The sequence below is a fragment of the Bombus fervidus genome, chromosome 3 (assembly GCF_041682495.2).
Source record: "Bombus fervidus isolate BK054 chromosome 3, iyBomFerv1, whole genome shotgun sequence".
Lineage (NCBI taxonomy): Eukaryota > Metazoa > Arthropoda > Insecta > Hymenoptera > Apidae > Bombus > Bombus fervidus.
This window is the reverse complement of record NC_091519.1, coordinates 2,870,080-2,889,138: the sequence shown is the minus strand read 5'-3', so window position 1 is coordinate 2,889,138 and position 19,059 is coordinate 2,870,080. Positions and strand designations below refer to the sequence as shown.

Below are 19,059 nucleotides of genomic sequence, written 5' to 3'. Positions count from 1 at the left end.
ACGGGAAGATAACACATGGCACAAATTTGGAAAATTTTATTCAATAAAATACAGATATACAAAAGCATATTTCATTAACTTAACAATTAGTTTTTAGGATATGGTTCTTAAGTGTTATGCAATCCTGAAGTGAAAATAAATACTTTTTCCTGGAAAATTAGAAATATGGAATTTGCTGGAATCAAATGATAGCAGGTGCTGCAGAAAAACAAAAAGTTGCTCGCATTTAACGAATATGTTAATATTTTGTACAGTTTCCTACGTTTTTTACAACTACCGTCATTCTTCTCGATAACGACTTAAATAACTGTTAGATTCTTTTTTGTATTATTTTTTCCACACTTTTCGACGATACAGTTTCTCGAGTTATTTACATTCTGAAATCACCGTCTGTTTACATAATCTGCTCTCGCGAGCTCACCACAACAATTTTCTATTATTCGGCTGACCCTTCTGACCATAAAACTTCCATCTTTCCCTCAAAAAATATTTCTGCACCGATCTGTACGGTGTAACCACGACATTGTCCTGTTGGAGTACCAAGTTTTCATCGGATCAGTTGATCAAGTCAATCTAACTTATACTATTCATTTTTTCAATTAACGAACGTCCATAAGAAGCAGAAACTGAATTTTGCGGGAAAGCGCTTAAAATGATTTAAAGGATGGAGGAATGTTATTTTCACTGATGGAAAAATGGTTAATTTAGATGGCTCAGATAGGTGAAAGTATTATTATCGTGATTTACAGACGGAAAAGAAATCCGCGATGAATTCGTGGAAGTGAGACGAGAGACGAAAATCGTATTTATTAGCGGAAAACGAATAGTATGAAATAGATTGACTTTATCAACTGACAAATACAAGCACACACAGTGCACAGGTCGATGAATAAGTACTTTTTGGAGAAAATGATGGAAGTTTTATAATGGGCAGAAAATTCACCCAATCTAAATATAATAGAAAATTGTTGAGGTGAGCTCGCAAGAGCAGTTTGTGAAAATAGATGGCAATTACACGATGTAAATGACTCGTGAAACTGCATTGTCGGAGAATGATAAAAAGCAAAACAAAAAGAATGGAGAAGCTATTTAAATTATAACGAAACAGAATGAAAGCAATTGTAAGAAGTAAAGGAAACTTTTAGAAATAAAGGAAATATTAACATAACAATATCTTTGGTAAATGTGGGTAAATTTTCATTTTCCTGCCGCACTGGATTCATATTTATTTTCACTTCAGAACTATACACACAGTGGTACATTAAAAACTGGTTATTGAGTTAATGAAAAATATTTTTCCATGTTTATTTACTATTTGATAAAATTTTCCGAATTTATACCATGTGTTATCTTTCCATCCGGAAGTGTATATTTCAATTACTTCAAAGAAAGACGTTCAAAAAGCTTTCAGGATGATCTGATACATTTTTATCTACCTGTTATTAAATATCTATCGAGGGCAATGTAGCTAATCTGTTCATAATCTGTTTGAAGAATCTTTTCATAAATATACAAATCCTAATCTTCTTATAAGCACAAATAAATTCAATTCGTAAAAATGTATGAACTCATTGGTCGTTACTGCAATTCTCGCAAACCACAGCACTTGCGGATGTATTACATTTCCACCGCGAGTCAGGATTAATTTCCGCGACACCCCCGCGCAGCGTCGATTCTCGCGACGTAATTCAGCAAGTTACACGTTCAGTTGTGCCCGCGCGAACTTAATATTTTCTGCATTGTCGAGTGTAATTCCTAAGACGATACTACGCGCGTTTCACCATTTTCGTATCTCTGTCGCGCTATAATTCTCTGCTCGTCGCGCTTTCTGCGCCAGCCAAGCGTAATACGTCACCCCCATTTACGACGGTGTGGCGAACATCTTCAGGATTCGAGGCTTGTATATGCAACTTATGTGCAACAGTGGTTTCGCATGCGTTCACCTTGGGAACATCATTTAAGCGGAAGCATCCCCGTCGACAGAACTTCTCGCGCGCTTTAAAGTTTTACCGTGGACGAAGCGCGATCTAATAAGTTGAGCGAGACCCAGATTGCTTACTCTCTTTCTCTGTTGCGCCAAACTTTATGCCAACGTTAGACTTCCATAATTTCTAGATCTCCGGTTACAGTTTGAATTTTGCATATCGTTTATTTGCAAGAGTTGCTGAAAAGCTGCAATCGAGTGGTACAAGTGACGAAGCGTTCAATTAGAGAGAATTGTAGGCGGTGAAATGATTCGAGAAAGTGAGTTTCAATTTTCGATTTTCTTCACGCGTAGGATTTTTTCGAGTTTTTTTAATTATACGATATACAGATGCAAATATCTCTTAAACTACACGTTATTCGAAGACGTGTTTCAAACAAAACTTGTTCCGTTTGAAGAGGCACGTCTTATCGTAAGATGCCCAGCAGATTTGTTTAGGTAGAGACGTTTCCGAAATCTCAAGGTGATCTTTGTTTTCCTAAATGGAGCTATACATCTTTTTATACACCGTACAACGTAGTTTTCAATTCTCTACAAAAAGGTATTATATTAAGGTACCTGCATCTGGAAACGCTTAGTCTAAAATATATTTCAAGGTTAATTAAGGGCGAGGAAAATAAACAAAAACATCGCGTTGTCTTTTCTTGCCCTTCGTACGATAAATTTTACTAGATTAAAGTTGAAGTATCTTTTAAACTAATCATTTTTTGACCCAAGTACCTTGATAGTTTCTAGTTTCTTATAGAGAGTTAAAAAATGCATCGAATGGTATATATAGTTTATGAAATATATAGTTATATATAAAACGGAACATTCTGTAAATCTTCAACTTGGAAAAAACTGTAAGCGTGAAATTATAAAATATCGAGAAAATAAGATTGAATTTCGTTTATTCGTAAAAGATCCAATTGGAGGATAGCAGCAATAAAGTTTTTAATTTGAGAAATCTCTGATGCATCCTGATTCGATTTAAAAATTATCGCACAGTTTTGCACCATTTCACAGGATTGGTGATGCGTTTGAACAGTACGATTCTATCGAAGATGTTTAGTATTTTATCACGCTACTCTTTCCCTTTTTCTCCCTCTCTTTCTCTGTTTCTATGAGAAACCTTTGCCTGTCACGGTATTTAATTTGCCCTTCCCTTTGTAAAGTTCGTCGCTCTGTTCGCGGAATTTGCATATAACTTGCCGTGTCGCAACGTCGGCGTCGTTCGCGAGGAAAATTCAAGGGTCAAAATTCGCCTCACGTATCAGTGGCGCAAGTAAAAGTTGCATTTTTTAATCTTTAGCCGCGCTAACGTGACCGTGCTTCATCCTCGAGATATCGCCGTCTTTTCTTCGCCGACCAATTCTAAACTTTCCACCGCGTAATTTTATAAATAAACGAGCTGCGAGTTACTTGCGCTATTTTTTCGTTTACATTGCTCTCGGGATATCTGGCTTGGCCAAAGTCGAGCGATAAACAAAAGACATTAGAAAGTAACAGCAGTAAGAAAAAAAAAAAGATCATTTTAGATTAAAATACTCTAGTATGCACTATATCATTCGTGTTCTATTTCTCACTGCGTTTGCCTATGTTTTATCTCTTAAATAAAGATGTATCACGTAGGATAGAGCTTTAGCTTTCTTCAGTTTCAAAGTCATGAATAGAACATTTTTCAACGCGCTAAATTTCCATTCAAACCAGAACAGACAAAGAACTACAAGACGATGCTAACAACATTTATCGTTAAAAAGGAAAATCCATCTCGAAAGCCGATCGTTAATCCGTTCATCGAAACTGAGAATTTTCAATCTCGCTCGCATCGTCTCGCCGAAATCTTTCCTCAATCAATATCGATATTCCGATATTTTCCATTCTTTTTTCTTTTCTTCCGTAAAAGTTCTCTACGCAGGAATCGCATGAAACCGTACGAAGTGCGTTCAAACCGAATTCAGCGATATATCTGCGCATGCGAAACTAGATACGAAGAGCGCAAAAGCGATCCTAATGAAATGGCCAGCGGAACAATATTAAAAAGCAAGAAAAGGGGAAGAAGATATATTTTAGCGGGATATTTTCATTTAACCGTCGGTAAATGTTGGACGTTCGAGCGCAACTTTGAATGCCATTTCACCGGTGATATTTAACACGATCCCTCTTTGTGAAGCTCATCGCTCGCGCAATTTCCATATAAACGCAGTTCACAACGAGATAGTTTAAACACGAATGCAAATGCATTTTCATTACCTTCTCACAATGATCGACGCTTTTTTTTTCATCTTTACGCGCTCGTGATCACAGCGAAGTGATACCCCACAAAAAACATCTTGCTATGTCCAAATGAACAGAAACATGAAGCTAGGCAGATGGGAAATATCTGCGGCCAATTAGACAATAGACGTACACATGGATCGTGCACATTTCGATCGTTTAATTTTCTTAACAGGTTAACGCCGGCGCCCATATTCATGGTTTTCTCTGCGAGGCGGCGCCCGAATGCACGGTCTGCTTCGTGGGGCAGCGCAGCGTCAGATTAGACCGTTTGACACGACCGCAATTTTCAACTTTGACCTCAATTTATAGCAAAATTACAAAAGCTATACGATTCCTGGCGTGTTCAATGAATTCCGTGGACTTCAACTAATACATTGATATACAATAGTTTGGCGATATCAATTTGCATATATCCATAAACGTTAAGTAAAGCTGACGGGACCAGCTTTGGCCCTAATTTTGTACTCTTTTCGATTTTTCTCAAAAAGTGGAGATCTGACGCGAATTCTGACCATCGCACGCAATTTTGTGAACATTTTTCTATAAGAAACGTTCATAGCGCGAATCAAAAAATTTTTCAATTCCGTAGAGGAAAAAAAAATAGTCATGCGTGTTTGTCGGAGAACGACGGCGCTCGTAAGAAACATACACGACGAAAATAGCGTTAGGTTACTTTAAATTTTTAAAATAGACTGACAAAAGGCCAGTATGTATGCTAGCTACTTCCAAAAATCGCAGGTGTGTTATAATGTTGAGATAAAATAATATAAACCTATTTTGTACTACCTATTTTGTGAAATACATGACGCCGACGTCAACGTGTTATGTATAACACGAATAGCGTATTGTTCTTAATTGGCCTAAAATTATTACTGCATAGACCGATCGACATTTCTAAGAAATTGAAATTTTCAACTTAAAATGTACTTTTCCATCGCAATACTCCATCTATCCACGATTATCGTGCGCAACAAGGGACAAACGATGTTGCTCTGCAAAATCATGAATACCATTCAGAATCGATTTACGAGGAGCATCGATCATTCGGTTGTGAACGCGATTTTCCCTGCGCGTTGACAGCGAAACTTTATTACGCGGCATATTTCGTCTCCATAAACTATTGAATATAAACGTGTGCACCGTACGAACGGTAATATTTCCTTCCTTACCGTTCACGTGCTTGCAGCCTGTCAAGGATTTGTGCAAAATACGGATATTTGCAGAATAAGATAAATTTCAAAAAGAGTTTTGAGTTTTTAAGAAATATCTCGGAAGTTATATTTGTAGTGTGTTATATTATATGTGTTCTATTTTATGATATCGTATATTAATTTTATGTAGAGTAAGGAGAAAGATAAGGAAATATTTTACCGATAAGAAATTGTTTAAAAGAATCGTTGTTCGCAAGAGTTTTACAATAAAAATGTACTGGATATTTTAAACGGAACTTTCGATTGCGAGAAATATCGAATTGGTATTTGCACATAGAAGAAAAATTATGAATGAGGAATAATTTTATTCTATTCTATTAATAAACAAGACTAAATTTAAATAAATTTCTGATGGTTTTAATTTTATTTTCTTCCTCTTTTTATTATCATCAGTATTGTTTGCGCATCTTCTTTTAAATCATCTTTCGACGTATCGTCTCTTATTTTTACAAGCAATTTTATGATCTATTAAACCTCAAAGAACTTCAACTTTGGTAATTCATTGACATTTACGACGAAATGCGTGTTATGTAAGTTATACGTGTACAAAATAGAATCGCGTAACACAAGAAGTTAAATATTTTGATTCTATTTTACTTGACATTCAATGTTTGAATTGATGATTTCTTTATAGTGTCTTACGCACACAAGCTTAAACACATATTATTCGCATAAAGGTTCAAACTGCGAAAATTTTCAAATCGACCTAATATATTTTACCATTTTACCTACCAAACGAGTAAAAAATCCATCCATTATATTCAATTTATCTTGCGCAGGAAAATCACTCTTCTTTGCCTATCGCTATCTAATATCGTTCCACGCAAGAAGCAAATGGTAGACGACGGAAGAAAAACAGGCCAACGATTCCGAGTCGTGCAACGCATCTAAAACGCTTTCAGGGGCAATCTATCGCGACGTGGGTGGAACGCGCTTTAATCTCCTGCACTGTACGCCGTAAAATGAACGGTTCCCGGTTATTGACGAGTAAACAGTGAAATAAACGAATCCCATAGTAGCGTAAAATATTCTCGATTAACGAGAGGGACCGACACAACTCCAATTTCGCGACGTTCGTTGTCGAAAATTACTAGCGTAAAAAACGCAACTTACCAGGAATCAGTGGTGGAATTCGTTTCCTTTTGCCTTTCCAAACACGGGAAAAAACTGAAACAGAGAAAAGGACAAGCGAGTGAACTATATGCGATCGATTCTGCAGCATGCTTCGTTGACGATATCACTTTTTTTGCACGTTTAAATCAAATATTAATAACGTATTAATAAATGTCGTCAATATTTTTTCAGAGAGCTATATTGAACGTTATTACTTTTATGAGGAGTGTCTTAAACATTACTGCTCTAAATACACGTGTTGTTTAACTCTTTTGTGCCGATATTTCTTTTAATTGGCTCAAATTAAAACAAAAAAATAGACGATTCATAATTAAACTCCAATGGGTGTCGGTGATGTCAGAAAAATTGCAATAGCTCAGCAATTTTTCCAAAAGCTACCCTGGATAATATCCGTCCTTGAATCGTATTGTCGATACTCTTAAAAGGATTGAGTGTCGTATTTTTTATATGTAGCAGGCGTTAAAAAACAACACGTTTGCTGCCTTTCTAAAAATCCTTATATTTATAATATCTAGAACAGAATAGTTTCTTACCATGTAGAAGTTGCAAAATAGAAGCGATACAAAAATTGTATCATCGTATGTAAAAGAATTAAAAAAATAGGTGACCTAAAAATTGACAATAAACGGCTTTAGAAAATGTCGAGTTCGTACGATGCAACGAAATCAAGCGCAGAAAATTATTAATTACACATACGGAATTCCAAAAGATTGATGCTGATGAATGGCATTAATCGCTTTGTGTTACTCACCGATCCATTCGCGAGCGAATACGCAAACACACGTATTATCTATTGATGTTCGGATGCGCTCGTATGCGACTCGGCAGACGGAAGTTCTGTACGGGCTACGAAGTTGATGTAATTAATTAGCGGAGCAATTACGAGGCGTAATGAAGCCGCGCGAACAAATCGGAAGCACGCGAGGCGCTATCGAACAATTGCTATATTCCGGTGTTAACGAAGATCACGTATTTTTATCAACAGAGAATAGTACTATTCTTCGGTTACGAATTTGTCGTTCGTCGCAAAATTGTAATTTGTAGTTGGAGTTAAAGATCATCGTTTTAAATATAATTAGTTTCGCTTTGCCTGATTATGTTTAGATAACGTTCACTACTCACATATGCGTGTGTGATCCTTTAAGATTACTTTAAATTTAACTTTAAGCTACGAAACGAATACTAAAGTACGAAACGAACGCTTCAATCATTTATCGTTTAGTATACTGCTCCATGAAAGAGCACTTTACCCAAATCCATTCCAGCGTTTGCGAGCCGTTATTTGTGCCAGTTTATCAACGCCGCAAGAACTAAGAAGCGCGTGAAGTATGAACGAACCTATCTACGGATTAATTAGGAGCATTAATATGGATAAACTGGGAACCTCGACGCAGAGGATTTGCATGTTGGCCGCTTGCCGACGAAGACACCTTCGAATTTCCAGCTATTTTCCCTTCCTTTTCGACAATGTCCGGATTTGTTGGTTCGTAGTTGAGGAATCTAGGATTTCTGGGTACGCGTATCGTCTGACGAATATCGAGGAAAGCGAAGACCTTGTTAACGAGAATACTCGCTGAGGTCTTAGGTGAGTGGAACACTCAAGTGGCAATTGGCGATAACAGCGTAAGAATGTTGTAATGCAGATAGATTACAAGTCGAAAGATGCAAAAGATATTTCGTAAATCTTTCATCTAGAAATCTAGAAATTATCCAGCTACAATACTTTTATTGCTATATTTCTATACTTTCACCGCTATAAGGCGTAATATATATTTTGTGCAGTCACGAAGACACGATAAAATGTGATATTTAATGATAAGAGAAATTTTAGAGATCTTTCTATCTTATAAATTACCTAGCAGCGATAAATGCCTCTATTTCTAATTTTCTGTGCATCCACGGTTAGAATACAAGATCTACAAATAGATTCTGTCCAGTGCAAAGGTATAACGAATTGCAACATCCAAGTATAAAAGCAACCTCGTAAATCTCTTGTCATTAGAAATGAGGTAGCAACAATACTTCTATTGCTAAACTTCTATATATCTTCTGTTAGAATTCGAGGCCTACCAAAGTTCAAGAATAGGTCTCGTGCAACCACTATGGCATGACAAATTACATCGTCTGGGACTGTCGGTGATCCATTGTTCGAACAAAATCGATCGTTCCCTATCTCTTGGCCGATCGATCGGTAGTAGAAGCCTCTGTGCGGTTTCAGTCACATCCAAGCGGCGTCTAATTGCTCCTAAGGGAACCGGGTCATCGCCACAAACGCATCTAGGCCGCGATCTACGTAGCCAATTAACTAAGTCGCTGAATTGCACCGTAAATACGTATAAATGGCCCGTCGCGATTCGATGTCAAACCAACGATAAATGTACCCTCATCTGTATTTATCTGTTTCCACGCGAGACAGTTGTGAATGAGAACGATTCTAATAACTGCTAGTGATTTCAAAGACTTTGACGCTATCATACGCACTAGTGGAGGATTTCGATCATTTAAAACAGATATGCTGCTTGTGTTTGTGTTTACCTGTGTTTTTGTTGTGTTTAGTTATTCGTGTTTTCTCTAGAAAATTATGTAAGCAATTTTCTTTCTTATTTCAGTCTCCCTTATTGTTTCTGACAAGCGGAATTTTTATGAATTGTTCGTCTCTACTTCGTTCTTGCAACTTTTGGCCAAAACATATTTTTTAGGGTATATAACATCAAAAATCTTTTCCTTCCTTTTGCTTTAACGAATGCAAGCTTGGAATGTAGAAAATTGGGGATCGTAATAGACTTCAGCGATCTACTATACATATACTGTGTATAATATTAAGGAATAATAGTAATCTATCGAACTGTCTAGATCATTATTCCCGATCGTAACATTGTTCCGGACAATCCTAGCGTTTAAACCGAATGGTAACTAACGCGAAAGCCGCGATAACAGCGCGAGAATCGCGAAAGGTTAAGACGATCAGAGTTGGTGAAATCGCGATTGGTTCCGGCAGGGATCGATATGACATCCGTTTCAGATTTACCGGGAACTCGCCGTCTGTTGAAGCGAATCAAGCGATAACGATGAATCGCGACTAACAGTCTGCAGATAACAATACCGCTTGACAGAACTTTCGCAGAATCGCCTAATGATTCGCTGTACTTACCCAACCCGTTCTCCCTTTCACCAATCGAAAGCAATGAATGCATTTTATTCCCTCCTGACTCGAGGAACAAAGAAGAAATCTAGACTACCAGACGGAGATCGCAGCAATCGATCAAATTACCTCACTTCTGCCACTTTGCTCGATCGCTAGACGTCTGATCTTTCATCTAACACGTTTGTTCTTCTCGAGCAAGATGTTCGTGCCGAGGTGAAATTTTTTAGATGGTCTCAGCAAATGGAATGGACGATGGCGCGCTATCGGCAATTTGAATGGAGAGAGAAGCTTCATTAAAGTAGTTAAGGATCTTAATGCAGTGGTTTTTGAATCCAAGACTTTTATTTTAACGCTAGAACTGCTGGCGATAGGTTTCAATTCCCCTTTTCTTCTCTTTTCTCCAATTATTAGAAAGGAACTATTATCGTTGAATAATATAACAACCAATACTCTAAGCTTTTCCCCAGACTAAAATTGATTATCTACTTGAAACAATCGTTCACTCGTAAACTTTCTATACAAATATAACCCTCGCTTCTTCTACCCGAAAGATAGCTGGTATCTCGAGTCCACTTCAATCTTTTAGCCGCTCCAATTTGCAATTCGCTTTATATCCTTATCAGTAAGGACACTTCGAACATGCTCAAATAGCATAAAGATCGCTATTATTGGATCTGACGAAACGATATAAATTCATGATCTGGACTAAGCTTTTAACCTTCATGATTTGAGTGCGCCATTATTTTCTGTCGATGTTTCGCCCCGATATTTTCGCCCAATCTACTTCGGTTAATATGTCGAATAATAAAACATTTCGCTAACGTGGAATACTTAAAAAAAAAAAAAAGGAAAAATTGCAACAACGCGAAAATACAGTCGTATTTTTCTACGTTCCTATCTATCTCGTAATTTTAAACGAAGTACGAACTACGCTGGAACTCTGCTCGTCTCGCCCGATGAAAATAAAGCACAATCGATAGATCGTACCAGGAGTAGCTTCCGCGTAGTTTATTAAAAATAATGGCCCCGTGAAAAATTGCTGCTCCGCTTCATTTCGAGCGAATCGCGGCTGAAGACGTAGTTTCGAACGCGGAACAATTTCGAGCAAAACGAGGCGTCGTTTCTCGCGCGGATGAATTTCCGTGTCTCACGTTCGAGGGCAACGTTTGAAAGACGGGGAAATCCCTTTTAGAAATTGCCCGCTACCATTCCATATTGAAAACTCGCCGCGTTGGTTATTCCATGACATCGGGTATCGCCTAGTCCGGTCGACGACGCTCTGCGTCATATTTAACTTGATTTTCATTTTTCGAATATTTGATTTGGTTTCTTCAGTTTAGTGTAGCTGATTTTAATTTGCATTTTGAATCTTGCAATTTTTTATCATATAAAATATAACAAACAAGTGAAGGTTAAGTTTCAGATGTTACATCAAAATAAAAATTAAGTAAAAAAGATCCGTGAGAACTTTACTTTTGACTGGAAATTTGCTTGTGGAGCATTTAATCTTAATTTGTATTTTAAATTGGACACGATAAATGTTATTTATAGTTATTATCATGTAAAATGCACAAGACAAATTAAAACAAAGTACTCATAACGAAAATCCTTGTGAGTAGAAAGTTAAAAACATCTACTTCGTTATTTAGCTTCCTACTTTCATATTACTTTTCATCATCTTTTAAGCAAATCCAAGCTCCATCAAGATGATCAAAATGTAAGGATAGCTTACAATCACTGGAAGCGGAACCTCTCAGAGAACTACAGGTACACCAATCGATCAGATTGTCTGTGAATCGACTCTTTGCCCAATCAAGCCCAAGTTCCATCTTTCCTTTGCCACTTTTTTGCGACAGAAGCCATCTGATCCCCCAAGATTTCCGGTTTCGAAACCTATGGCAACGTGTCGAAACTACGAGACGAGCATTCAATGCGAAAATCTCGTTCGATAAGCACAACTGGTTCAGGTGATATTTTTAAAAACGAGCAATTTCGAAGACACACCAGACTGTTTCTACCTCGTTATGCTTCTATTTTTCTGTTTTTTCTATCCGTCTTGTTTTTGTAGTTTTCTATTTGTTTTATTTCGCGATCGGCGATAATTCAGAGGCGAGATTAAAGCAAATTTTGCGGATTAATATTTGTATCATGCGTCCCGAATTGTTATCGAGCCGCGAACCATTTGATTTGTTTTAGCGTTTCAAAACGCGTGCCATGATCGTTTCCAAAACGCGACTTGAATTCTCGCGAAAAAATTAGAAGCGAAACGATACACGAAAACTCTCGAATTTAAATATTTTTGTTCTCCTCCCCCCCCCCCTTTTTTTTCGTCGGTTTGCGGAGTAGGGTCAATGGGAATTTTTGTGAAATTGCTCGTTCTCGGTTATCGCCCGTCCTTTTTTATTTTTCAAATGTTTTTTACATTTTTCGGCTTTTTTCCTAGCAACCATTGATGTTGTTTGAAATATAGATCAGAGGATTGTTTGATTTGCTGTATAGTTGGTTACAGCAAGTTGTTAACAAAAATACGTGGTTTTACTCTATCCAGATTGATTTAGTGACACACGATCGTTACGATGATGCAAGCATTTTCAAGAAGTAAATGCACCGTATCGAACGACGGTATTCGTACACCTTTTAAAACAGAATAAATGTTTTTAAATCGGACCTAATAACGACTCGTGTTTTCGTAAGAAGCATTAGTTTATTAGGTGACGTGAAAATAGTTCACTTTTTACTACTTTTTTATTTGGACCTGTAATGAAAATTTAAAGGATACATTTTGTATATTTATGCCAGTCATGTACATGCTAAAATTGTTATCGAAATAGGTTCATACGAAAACAAGCGACCAGCGTCGAAAGATGTAAGAACCTTTACATTTCAAGCCGAAAGTCGTGAAAAACTACAATCATAGTCGCTTTTAACCGTTTATAGCCCGTAACGACGTTAACCGATTTCAATGAAATGTTTAACGTGCACATAACTGATATAAATCTTCAACACGTGTTGTTTCAATTTTCATTACAGACCCAAATAAAAAACATGTAAAACGAGAACTCTTTATACGTCATCTAATAAACTAATATGTCTAACTTCTCACGGAAGCTCGTTTAGCCCGATCTTAAAAGAGTTATAGTGTTTCCAAAAGTGTACGGATACGTTCGCCAGGTATTGTACGTCTACTATCTTTTCTCCGATAAAAAGATTGAAATCTAGTAGAGTAAAGAAGAAATACGATAAACTTTCCTTTTAACTGAAGATACATAAATGCTAAAGTTTCTGAACAGTCTTATTAAATTTTAAGCAGAGTATGCAATAGATAACGAAATAAAGTTCAGTCTCCTCTCGGAGACAAAATGATCTATAGTCGAGAATTAAACTTACTTTTTCCCGCCATTATAGAGCATTAACAAAGCTTGTATCACAAGCAAAGTTACATAAACAAAAGTTTCAGCCTCGGTAAAAAATGCCCTTTACCCCATCCCTATCTTTCCTTGTTTCCAACACCAGCACTTCGTTGTAACCAAAAGCAAGTACACATCCTGATGCGTTCATAATAATGAAAATTAAAGTAGCGTACGACTGTTTTCGCTTTGCTCGCATTTTCCACCCCTGGACTTTGATATACCACGAGGTTCGCACGTTCTTTCTCCTCCACAGCATCTCCAAAGTTATTAACATCAGGATCGTGCTTTATTTCCATTATTATTATTTGTTTCGCGCTTTCACGCGCGCGAAATCAGTCGCCAGTCGCTCTGTTTCTTTCCATCGAAGAATTCATTATAACAACATAGACGTGATAAAATTTGCATCGGGATATTAATCTGTATTCACATCGATACGGCCGAACTTCGAGCCTCTTTACTTACTCTCCTGATCCCTCTTCGAAACTTTCTACTGGAATTAAACCATTCGACGGTGTCCGCCTTTGAAACTCGTTAATGAAATTCTATCGATGTAGCCTGCCACCATAGGGATTTTAATAACACCCTGGCGAGCTTCTTTTACAACCCCCTCCGAGCCGGCTTCTCATGGTAAGTTTGTTTGGTAATTAAAGAATATTTTTTATCCTTTATCCTTGAATAGGCAGGTAAGGACGAGAAAAATTGTGATCAGGATACTGTGACTTTTCAATGGATCTAATTAAAGTACACAAGGTATCCCAATAGTTACAATACGGACGGCAAAAGGTGATTCTATGTGTAAAAATGAATGGAAAATATCGAATGAAACTTCATTTTTGAGAAAATTTGCGAACGATTGTATGATTTATGTAAATTGTTACGTCGGCCGACTCTCTACCTGGACCGGGCCTCACATCGCGGACGGGATGGCGACCGGATGTCCGCACATCCTTATCGCGTACCCTTGAGAATCTCAAGAACCGACCATAAATCTTAGAAAATTCCAACTAAAGTCATTCAGATCGAACAAAGATCTCTGGTTTGTGTCCGGAAAACACTTGAAAATTAGTTTTTTCCACGCGTGCGATGCTTCCCACCACCAACCTTCTATCGAGGGCGGCTAAGACCCCTCCTAGTCCACCAACAATCGTAATAGCCAATAGAAACAATGTCTATTATCCTCACTTTCCTGGCCAAAAACTGTCATCAACAAATCCGATGATCCCGTGCGCTAGACACACCCTTTCCTAGCTCTTCTCTGACACAGCATCCTCACTTTCAGGTAGTTCATTTTCGTCGTTCGAACAGTCAACAGGTCTAACGCGATTCTACCCTCAAATCAGCTCGTTCGTAAAGTCTAACTAACTCATCGAGAGATATCGTTAAGTCGGATCATACTTCTGTAACGCATTAACTGTACTCATCGTCAAATACTTGTGACGCTCAGAATACTGTGTAATCTATTGTTGAATATATACGTCATATTAACCTGTTAACACAGCGTTGATTTCAGTTTAACCACCCCTGTTATCCTAATCGAAACAAGGGGAACGACTCTTTCGCGGCGTCGATTAACCGAATCGTAGCGAGAATTTACGCCTCTCGCTGACGCGTTTTCCTCGCGACCGCGTCTCTCCGCGAACGGTCGTAACATAAATGATAAATATCCCAGAAGTTTTGCAGATTTTTGTAAAGTCTAGAATAGCCAGAAATTAAACCTGGACACAAAGGATACAAATAATCTAAGGAGAAGAAGATAAAGAGGGTTGAACGAGTTAGACATTTTGAAACGTGTCAAGCGATCCTTGTGTAACATTTATAAAAATCCAAAATGCAAAATGAAATGTGGGGCAACGGAATTGTTTTCCATTTTTGTTAAAGCACGTAGATGTCAGACGTGCAGTATTCTGCGTATTGTCCTAGCCGATAGTAAATTAATACGAAAAGAGCAGAGAGAAGAATTTTATGGGAACAATGGCGGAAAATCGTTTTGCTCTTCGATAGCGCACGATGCATCGCGTCATTTACACGTGCGAACGCGTAGAGGCTTGCAGTCAATTAAACTCGACGAAATTTAACTGTTGCGCAGAAAATTTAATGCAACGATATCGGATCGCATGTTTTCGACGCGATATTCTCGCGCGGAGAACTTTTATAGCCGATTGTTTTCCATTCGCGCAATCCGCAGCTCCGCGAATGCCTGTTTTTCGCGCGACCAATTACATTCGTTATCAGCCATTAACAAATCTCGTTACCGTTAGTTCTCTAGTGGTTATTTGTTTAATCGAAAATGAAAAAAAAGGAAAATAATTTATTCGTGAAATCGAAAAATTCGAAAAGTTCTCACCGGTTTCGAGAGAGAGAGAGACGTAACTGTGTACCATTTAAATTATAACTAACGATAAAATTGCGATACTAATATCATGGAATATTGAATTGTTAGGATAACGATTATATTATTAAATGATATTCTACAGGAATATAGGGAAAGTTATTAAAACTGAAACTAATACATCTTGTTTCCGATGTTTCGCCATTCTGATACTTATCTGTGGATATATTTAAATTTGGAAAATAAATTTTATCTTATTGTACTTTAAATTCAAATATCTTTTTAAATCTGTGAAACTTGTTTGAAACACGATCTTTTACATATTTTACAATTATTTGCCTGCAGAAATGTTAATTGTTAATTCTGTGAAAGTTTCTCTCATTTAATCGTGAATATATCGGGGAAAAAGCGAAACGAAAATAACATGTATGCAATTTACATTGAAACATCAAAATTTCATTTGCATCAGCAAGCGCGTTTACATTGTACAACATCGAAGTTACAATCATTGATACTGGAGAAGGAGAATCGATCGCAAATTTCACATCGTCCATTCGAAATTGCTGAAATTGGTTAACCTTAGTCGGTCAGTTGTTATTGCCTATAGTTCGGCTATTTAACCGACCGAAACAATCAATAGACCGATTCGGTTAACCGGTTAGTGAAGTTAACCGAATCGGTTAAACCTTCAATACGCCGTTTCTCCAACTACGAGTGAAGTTATTCCACAAAATGAGCCGATTGTATGACAAATCGGAAACGGATTCTGATAATAAATTCAGCCGATGCTAACGAGACGAGAGAGTTAATTAATAAAAATAACTCCAATTATGTTTATTTTATATTTTATCTGCGACAAAAATAGCTCTTTACGTTAATAATCTTGGTTCTCTTGCATTTATAAATTGCAGATTACAGATTTATATAATTTATGGAATTTGCTTCTAAAATTTCATATGGTGTATTAACAATTTCCTTATCGTTGTATAGAAGACTTTATTAATGCAATTAGTAAAAAGTAAAAGAATGTTTGCTTTTAAACGATGTTCTAATTTACTGCCAATGAAGGTATTTCGATTATTCGAAGACAAAGGATACGAAAGTTTAAAAACAATGTAAAAAATAATCAAATCCATGGCGTATGTTCTTCCATCACTTTCTACAGCGCTCAACTCTACAGATACTTCAACTTCCCCACTCGAGAGATCCTCGAAAACTCGGTTCTAGAAACGTGAGAAAGTTCGATCGATAGGGTCCTTGAAGGACTCAGCTGGACATTTAGTATCCTAAAAAGTTTGCTCCTCTCTTTGCCGAGTTCTTCAGCCAAGCCTATACTTTCGAGTGGTCGCTGTATTTTTCATGAACAAGAGAGCAACTTTTCCTTCGCATTCACCGCGCCGCGTCGTTTTCCTTTCAAAATTAACGTGCACAACGTGAAGTACAGTTGCACGGATTTATTTTTAAAATCGTTTCGTTGCAGTAGCTTTGAAAAGTCAATTTAAATTACACGTCGATTCTTTTCCTCTGAAATATTGTTTGCAAGTAAATTATTGCAGTTTTTTATCTTTTTTTATCGTTGTATTTTCTTTTTTTTTTTTTAATATCAAAATTTAATATATTTCTACATGAGATTCTGTGAAAATTTTTGAAAGACCTTCTTTTCTGCGTACATTATCTTTATTAGTGAAAATTACTTATGAAAATACCTGCTGTTTAATTTATTAACGGGCAGAACTTTTCACAGCGAAAATAATATCTTTGTTAACACAGGAGTAAATTACCCATCTTTTTAATTAATTTTAATTTTGATTTTACGATTACATTTCTACTAAAAATAAATTATGTAATAAATTAGTCCGCCCTTTCGCCACACACTAGAAGAAATATCATTTTAAAATTAATTAACTCATTTATGCGTGATAATTTAACAACCCTTTCCTAGCCGAGAGATAGTTCGCTTAATTTAATAGAAAAAGCTATCCAATTCATAAGTGATAATAAATATGATATATATAAATAGAAAAATTGTGCGTTTATTGGAAATTGAAATGTTTAAAAATACATGTTATATATTATATGATATATAATTACATATTATTATATAATATATGTATTTATACACGCTTTACTTTAAATTAATTGAAAAATAACGTCGAGGGAAGAAATTGTTAACCGAGCAACTTTCTGCTCGTCATCTTTGTGAACGTGCGCGTCGTTAATTAAATCAGCCACCCTAGTCGAATTAACTTTCCAGTGCGTGTTCGAGGAAACAATTTTAGGATAAGCTGACACAACGTCGAGGATATAGGTCAGGCGAAGCAACGCAGTCTAATCGTGCGATAATTGAACGAGATTAAAGTTAAGGCGTTTAATAAGAAACGAGCCGCTTAACCGGACACTATGACCACTTATCTTATCATCTAATACGATCGCCTCGTTGAATTACTATTCAGTCTCGTCATACCCGATTTAATTGCCCTTTTGCTTGATTAAGCTATAGAAATATGGTGAATTTACATAGGGGAAGGAAGAAACAGGACAAAGGAATTTAAAGTTTATTAGTATTTAAAAGTTACTCGGATGTCTTCTTAATATTATATTTTACAATTATCGAGGTGTCAATATTTTTGATAGGCGATACAAATCGTTCGGTTACTTAAATTTTCGCTCTTCCAAATTATTTGCCGCGAAGTTTTATAAAAGTTATAATAATTATTTGGAACGATGTAGATAGTCATTTTTAATTAACTTATTCGACTATCGACTTTTTTATTACCAATCAGCGTAATAAACACAGAAACATCTGTATTAACTCAATTGCATGTTCTGAGCAACCTCGACCGATTCCGCGAAAATTTCATTACCAAACGACAAGATAACGAATCTATACTAATTACAGGCTGCTCGATACAAAGGAAATGAACTACCTGTACAATCAGTCGTACAGAAACGCCTTCGCCAGTGTATCGAAAGACCAAGACCAGAATCAAAGGGAAGTACCGAGAATCTTAGGAAATTAAAAGTAGAATTACTTTATTTAGTGACCTTCACAACGTTTCCATAGATTCAACCGAACGAATCAAGAGTAACGGTACACTGTGATAGGAAAAGATTCATCGAAGTAGTAAATCGTTTGAGATATTTTGAAATATATTTTTTTTTTTTATCTCGTAAGATAATTCAGGGGCCAACTCAGTCGTTCGTTTCATTGTACAGATCTTCGCATCACATACAATTTATATTTAACAAATACAGAAATCATTACAGAAATCTATGTAAGCTAAAGCATACATGCCAACATCTCTCAAGGAGATAATTTACGATCTCACCGCATGCATTCCACTAACTGCACAAATCAAGTGGAACGCGTTTCAATCAGTCGCGATAAGACTCTAGAACGTAGAGACACGACTGTTTATTTGCTGAGATATTACACAGGCACGAGTTGCCGCCGCTGCGTTGGCTTTAATTAAAAGTACATTCCTTGAGAGTTCAACTTCCATCGACGCTACGTTTCAAACTTTGGAAACTTGCCATGGCTCTTTGCTGTTTGCTTCAACGTTCCTTTTCGATTATCGTTGGATTCG

The 19,059-nt window shown here is 36.7% G+C and overlaps 1 protein-coding gene across 4 annotated transcripts in view; it reads right to left on the bottom strand.

Moving 5' to 3' along the window:
* LOC139985916 (cysteine-rich secretory protein 2) overlaps positions 1 to 19,059 on the bottom strand; it is a 93,747-nt gene that overhangs the window by 45,948 nt on the left and 28,740 nt on the right. For 2 of the 4 annotated variants that reach the window (XM_072000810.1, XM_072000809.1), the window contains one exon: positions 6,568 to 6,621. The exons of the other annotated variants lie outside the window; for them this stretch is intronic. The gene's annotated coding sequence lies outside the window, so the exon portion shown is untranslated. The remainder of the gene's footprint in view (positions 1 to 6,567; positions 6,622 to 19,059) is intronic. 4 annotated transcript variants of the gene reach the window in all.